The sequence below is a fragment of the Abrus precatorius genome, unplaced genomic scaffold (genome assembly GCF_003935025.1).
Source record: "Abrus precatorius isolate BTA unplaced genomic scaffold, Abrus_2018 Scaffold0, whole genome shotgun sequence".
Lineage (NCBI taxonomy): Eukaryota > Viridiplantae > Streptophyta > Magnoliopsida > Fabales > Fabaceae > Abrus > Abrus precatorius.
In genome coordinates this window covers 3,668,811-3,676,104 of record NW_020874290.1, presented here as the reverse complement: position 1 = coordinate 3,676,104, position 7,294 = coordinate 3,668,811, and the positions used below count along the sequence as shown (strand labels likewise).

The 7,294-nt window shown below is 45.3% G+C and overlaps 1 non-coding gene across 1 annotated transcript; it reads right to left on the bottom strand.

Annotated features, from left to right (window-relative positions):
• Nucleotides 1-6,591: 6,591 nt before the first annotated feature.
• Nucleotides 6,592-6,698, bottom strand: LOC113853640. Its single transcript, XR_003502679.1, has one exon. It is a non-coding gene; the product is annotated as a small nucleolar RNA R71 (small nucleolar RNA).
• Nucleotides 6,699-7,294: the final 596 nt, after the last annotated feature.

Genomic DNA, 7,294 nt, shown 5'->3' with positions numbered 1-7,294 from the left:
CATATTCGGTCTCGTCTAGGTCCTCTTTTGCTTAGTCAGAAAGGAACGCGTGCAAAACTCGTCTCAGGCCACTGAAACACCTTGGAAGTGACTGCTAGGACTAATAGAAAGAGTTCCCTGTCTCTCTCTCGCCTCCTGGCGCCTTTGGGCCAAAATTCCAATTTGAGTTTCGCCTGGGTCCTCTTTTGCTTAGTCGCTAAGGAACGTGTGCAAAACTCATATCGGGCCACCGAAACACCTTGGAAGTGGCCACCCAAACACCTTGGAAGTGACTGCTAGGACTAATAGAAAGAGTTCCCTGTCTCTCTCTCCCCTCCTGGCGCCTTTGGGCCCAAATTCCATATTGGGTCTCGCGTGGGTCTTTTTTTTCTTAGTTGCTCAGGAACGCGTGCAAAACTCATCTCGGGCCATTGAAACACCTTGGGAGTGACTGCTAGGAATAATAGGAAGAGTTCCCTGTTTTTCTCTCACCTCCTGGCGCCTTTGGGCTCAAATTCCAATTTGAATTTCGCCTGGGTCCTCTTTTGCACAGTCGCCAAGGAATGCATGCAAAACTCATCTCGGGTCACTGAAACACCTTGGAAGTGACTGCTATGACTAATAGGAAGAGTTCCCTGTCTCTCTCTCGCCTCCTAGCGCCTTTGGGCCAAAATTCCAATTTGGGTCTCGTCTGTGTCCTCTTTTGCTTAGTTACTAAGGAACACGTGCAAAACTCATTTCGGTCCACCGAAACACCTTGGAACTGACTGCTAGGACTAATAGGAAGAGTTCCCTGTCTCTATCTCGCATCCTGGCGCCTTTGGGCCAAAATTCCAATTTGAGTTTCGCCTGGGTCCTCTTTTGCTTAGTCGCTAAGGAACGTGTGCAAAACTCATATCGGGCCACCGAAACACCTTGGAAGTGGCCACCCAAACACCTTGGAAGTGACTGCTAGGACTAATAGAAAGAGTTCCCTGTCTCTCTCTCCCTTCCTGGTGCCTTTGGGCCCAAATTCCATATTGGGTCTCGCGTGGGTCTTTTTTTCCTTAGTTGCTCAGGAACGCGTGCAAAACTCATCTTGGGCCATTGAAACACCTTGGGAGTGACTGCTAGGACTAATAGGAAGAGCTCCCTATCTCTCTCTCGCCTCTTGGCACCTTTAGGCCTAAATTCCAAATTGGGCCTCGCCTGGCTCTTCTTTTGCTTAGACGCTAAGGAATGCGTGCAAACTCATCTCAGGCCACTGAAATACCTTGGAAGTGACTACTCGGACTAACAGGAAGAGCTCACTGTCTCTCTCTCGCTTCTTGGCTCCTTTGGGCCCAAATTCCAGTTTGGGTCTCGCCTGAGTCCTCATTTGCTTAGCTGCTATGGAACGCGTGCAAAACTCATCTCGGGCCACTGAACCACCTTGGCAGTGATGCTAGGACTAATAGGAAGAGCTCCCTGTCTCTCTCTCGCTTCTTGGCGCCTTTGGCCCCATATTCCAATTTGGGTCTCGCCTGGGTCCTCTTTTGCTTAGTCGCTAAGGAACGCGTGCAAAACTCATCTCGGGCCACTGAAACACCTTGGAAGTGACTGTTAGGACTAATAGGAAGAGTTCCCTGTCTCTCTCTTGCCTCCTGGCGCCTGCGGGCCTAAATTACAATTTGGGTCTCGTCTAGGTCCTCTTTTGCTTAGTCAGAAAGGAACGCGTGCAAAACTCGTCTCAGGCCACTGAAACACCTTGGAAGTGACTGCTAGGACTAATAGGAAGAGTTACCTGTCTCTCTCTCGCCTGCTGGCGCCTTTGGGCCAAAATTCCAATTTGAGTTTCGCCTGGGTCCTCTTTTGCTTAGTCGCTAAGGAACGTGTGCAAAACTCATATCGGGCCACCGAAACACCATGGAAGTGGCCATCCAAACACCTTGGAAGTGACTGCTAGGACTAATAGAAAGAGTTCCCTGTCTCTCTCTCCCATCCTGGGGCCTTGGGGCGCAAATTCCAATTTGGGTCTCGCCTGGGTTCCCTTTTGCTTAGTGGCTAAGGAACGCGTGCAAAACTCATCTCGGGCCACTAAAACACCTTGGAAGTGACTGCTAAGACTAATCGGAAAAGCTCCCTGTCTCTCTCTCGCCTCTTGCCGCCTTTCGGAGCAAATTCTAATTTAGGTGTCGCCTGGGTCTTCTATTGCTTAGTCACTAAGGAACGTGTGTAAAACTCATCTCGGGCCACTGAAACACATTGGAAGTGACTGCTCGGACTAATAGGAAGAGCTCCCTGTCTCTCTCTCGCCTCCTGGCGCCTTTGGACCCAAATTCCAATTTGGGTCTCGCCTGGGTCCTCTTTTGCTTAGTCACTAAGGAACACGTGCAAAACTAATCTCGGGCCACCGAAACACCTTGGAAGTGACTGCTAGGACTAATAGGAAGAGCTGCCTGTCTCTTTCTCGCCTCTTGGCGCCGTTGGACCCAAATTCCAATTTGGGTCTCGCCTGGTTCCTTTTTTGCTTAGTGGCTAAGGAACGCATGCAAAACTCATCTTGGGCCACTGAAACACCTTGGAAGTGACTGCTAAGACTAATCGGAAGAGCTCCCTGTCTCTCTCTCGCCTCCTGCCGCCTTTCGGAGCAAATTCTAATTTAGGTGTCGCCTGGGTCTTCTATTGCTTAGTCGCTAAGGAACGTGTGCAAAACTCATCTCGGGCCACTGAAACACATTGGAAGTGACTGCTCGGACTAATAGGAAGAGTTCCCTGTCTCTCTCTCGCCTCCTGGCGCCTTTGGGCCAAAATTTCAATTTGGGTCTCGCATGGGTCCTTTTTTGCTTAGTTACTAAGGAACGCGTGCAAAACTCATATCGGACCACCGAAACACCTTGGAAGTGACTGCTAGGACTAGTAGGAAGAGTTTCCTGTCTATGTCTCGCCTCCTGGCGCCTTTGGGCCCAAATTCCAATTTGGGTCACGCCTGGGTCCTCTTTTGCTTAGTCGCTAAGGAATGCGTGCAACACTCATCTCGGGTCACTGAAACACCTTGGAAGTCACTGCTAGGACTAATAGGAAGAGTTCCTTGTCTCTCTCTCGCCTCCTGGTGCCTTTGGACCTAAATTCCAATTTGGGTCTCGCCTTGCTCTGATCTTCCTTAGTCGCTAAGGAACGCGTGCAAAACTGATCTCGGGCCACTAAAACACCTTGGAAGTGACTGCTAGGACTAATAGGAAGAGCTGCCTGTCTCTTTCTCACCTCTTGGCGCCGTTGGACCCAAATTCCAATTTGGGTCTCGCCTTGTTCCTTTTTTGCTTAGTGGCTAAGGAACGCATGCATTACTCATCTTGGGCCACTGAAACACCTTGGAAGTGACTGCCACGACTAATAGGAAGAGCTCCCTGTCTCTCGCTCGCCTCCTGGCTCCTTTGGGCCCAAATTCCTGTTTGGGTCTCGCCTGGGTCCTCTTTTGCTTAGTCACTAAGGAACGCGTGTAAAACTCATCTTAGGCCACTGAAACACCTTGGAAGTGACTGCTAGGACTCATAGAAAGAGTTCCCTGTCTCTCTCTTGCCTCCTAGTGCCTTTGGGCCAAAATTCCAATTTGGGTCTCGCCTGGGTCCTCTTTTGCTTAGTTACTAAAGAACACGTGCAAAACTTATATCGGGCCACCGGAACACCTTCGAAGTTATTGCTAGGACTACTAGGAAGAGTTCTCTGTCTCTCTCTCGCCTCTTGGCGCCTTTGGGCCAAAATTCCAATTTGGGTCTTGCCTGGGTCCTCTTTTGCTTAGTCGCTAAGGAACACGTGCAAAACTCATCTCGGGCCACCGAAACACCTTGGAAGTGACTGCTATGACTAATAGGAAGAGTTCCCTGTCTCTCTCTCGCCTCCTGGCGCCTTTGGACCCAAATTCCAATTTGGGTCTCGCCTGGGTCTTTTTTTGCTTAGTCGCTAAGGAACGCGTGCAAAACTCATCTCGGCCCACTGAAATACCTTCGAAGTGACTGCTAGGACTAATAGGAAGAGCTCCCTGTCTCTCTCTCGCCTCTTGGCACCGTTGGACCGAAATTCCAATTTGGGTCTCGCCTGGTTCCTTTTTTACTTAGTGGCTAAGGAACACATGCAAAACTCATCTCGGGCCACTGAAACACCTTGGAAGTGACTGCTACGACTAATAGGAATAGCTCCCTGTCTCTCTCTCGCCTCTTGGCTCCTTTGGGCCCAAATTCCTGTTTGGGTCTCGCCTATGTCCTCTTTTGCTTAGTCGCTGAGGAACAAGTGCAAAACTCATCTCGGGCCACTAAAATAGCTTGGAAGTGACTGCTCGGACTACTAGGAAGAGCTCCCTATCTCTCTCTCGCCTCCTGGCTCCTTTGGGCCCAAATTCCAATTTGGGTCTCGCCTGGGTCATCTTTTGCTTAGTCCCCACAGAAAGCGTGCAATACTCACCTCGAGTCACTGAAACACCTTGGAAGTGACTGCTAGGACTAATAGGAAGAGCTCCCTGTCTCTCTCTCGCCTCCTGGCACCTTTGGGCCCAAATTCCAATTTGGGTCTCGCCAGCGAAAGTGAACGTTCCAGAGAAGACTCTATTCCTGAGGAGCTGCGCGTTGTCACTTTCGCCAGCGAAAGTGAGCGTTACAGAGGCACTTGTATCAGGACAGCTTGCGCGTGGTTACTATTACTCACGAAAGTGATCACGCGCAGCCCTTGTCCTCCTGCGTTGCCACTATTCTGAATAAAAGTGAATGTTCCAGAGAAGCCTTCAACTCTGCAAGTTGCGCGTGGTTACTCTTGCTCTTGAAAGTGAACACGCGCACTACATAAAGCTTCTGCGTGGTTACTCTTGTGAAGAAAAGTGACAACGCGCAGAACACGGTTTCTTTAAATACATGATTGAAGCGCAAAACTGGGATCTTTTTGCTCATTTTCTGTTTTGTTAGTTAGAGTCTCATTGAGAGAGAGTGGAGAGAAGATTGGGGTCGAAGCTTGAAGCTCGAAGAAGAGGGATCAGATTGGAGCTCGTGGCCATGGCTGCTCTGCATTCTTCTTCATCTTCTTCTTCTTCTTTCTCTGTTTTTGTTGCAATTTGTGCTTAATTTCCCATAGTTAGGGGTTTATGGAACTCGAATTGATGTATTGACTCGACTTTATCTTCTGAACTTTAAGTTCTTGGATTAATTGAGTTGTTAATTCTGCTTTTCATGCAATCTTTGAATGGAAATTCATTTGATTAATCAAGAGGAATCTTTACCAATGGGAATTGGATTGTTTGCTCCGATCTGAATTGGCAACCAGAGTTTAGGGATTTCTTAGGGATAAGGTGACCTGATTCTGCAATCTTATAGTTCTAATTCTTAATGCAACCTGAAATTGAATCTCACCTAAGGGATTAGGGAGGTTTAGTGGATTGTTAGGGTCAATGAGTTAAGGAATTAACCTTTGGCTAGATATATGTGAAACTGATTGTCAATTATTCAATTGCTTGAATGTTCAGAGGATTTAATTGGATTGATATTGATATTCTTGTGAAGTAAATTCCTAACTATCCTTCATTGCTATTTCATTTCATCACAAATCTTATACTTTGTTTCTCTGCAAGTTCTTTGCTTTAATTGCTTTGGTTTATTGCTGTTATATGTTACAAATCTCCTTCAAAAATTCGTATGGCTCAAATGGTTATAATTCTGTGAAGTGGTACTTGAAACCTAAATTCCCTGTGGAGACGATATTCTGATCTTAAATTTACTCATCACTTGCTGCAATCCTAGTGCACTTGCTAGTGTTAGATTGCAAACAACAAGTTTTTGGCGCCGTTGCCGGGGAAATTAGAGTTTCAATATCATTAGTAACATAAGAATAGCTAGATTGAGTATTTTGTTCTCTGAATTTCTGTAGTAGTAGTCTGTAGTTAGACATTTTGTCCATTCTGCATAATTCTGCAACTTTTAAACTTGTGTTTCAATTACTTTTACTGATAATTACTGCATAATTTTCGTGGTGCAGTTCTGAATACTAACGTGTAGTTTACTTTTGCTTCATTTTGAATTGTATATGCGTGGCAAAAACAAAAACAAATCAACTCTAGTCTTTGATCCTGACATAGACATAACCTTAAGAAGATTGAGAAAAGAGTCTAGAGCAGAAAAAGCCATAGGGAGTGATAGTGAGTTAGAAGCTGTCCATTCTCCAGAATCGCAGAGTAATCCTAGAGTGAAAAGAACACCTACATCTTTGAGACACCTAAATTCAGAAATAGAGATGGCAGAACAAAATAGAATTAGAACATTAGGGGACTATGCTATTCCTAACATGCAAGGTTTTAACTCTTCTATAATCAGGCCAACTATTCAAGCCAACCATTTTGAGATTAAACCTGCTTTATTACACTTAGTCCAACAAGATCAGTTTTCTGGTGGAAATTCTGATGATCCTAACTTACATATTTCAAATTTTCTACAGCTATGTGACACTATAAGAATAAATGGGGTTAGTGAAGAAGCCATCAGACTGAGACTATTTCCTTTTTCCTTGAGAGATAGAGCAAAATGCTGGTTACAAGCTCAACCACAAGGAAGCATCACAACCTGGACAGAACTTGTGAATAAGTTTTTAACCAAGTACTTCCCTCCATCCAAATCTGCTAAGTTGAGAGGAGAAATTACATCCTTTGTGCAGCAAGAAGGAGAATCATTGTATGAAGCTTGGGAAAGATACAAAGAACTGCTTAGAAGGTGTCCACATCATTGTATTCCAGATTGGATGCAATTAGAGACTTTTTATAATGGGATGAATGCAGTAACAAGAACAATGGTTGATGCTGTTGCTGGAGGTTCATTAAATACAAAGTCCTTGGAAGAAGCTCAAAGGATTATTGACATGATGACATCTTCAATGTATCAGAATTCAAACTCAAGGAATCAAGGAAGAAACTCTGGTCATGAAGCTAAAGTTCTGGAAACTTTTCTTGCACAAAATCAGCTACAAAATCAAATGTTTTCAGAACAATTAGTTGCCTTAACACAACAAATCAACAATCTGCAAACAGGGAGTGTGCCTGCCAGTCAGCTAAGTTGTGATTTTTGTGGAGGAAACCATGCAAATGGTGCATGTGAGGCATCCACAAGTGAACCACAAGAGCAAGTGAATTATATGAATAATTTTCAGAGACAACAACCATCATATCCCCCTGGATTTCAATTTTCGAATAATAGAACTCAGCAGTATTCTAATTGGAATAATCAATATTCTGCTGCAAAGAATTCTAATTCAAATTTGCCTTTTTCTAATGCAGGTCCAACAACACAACAGCATTATTTTCAGAGGAATTCATCCACTCAACCTCAAG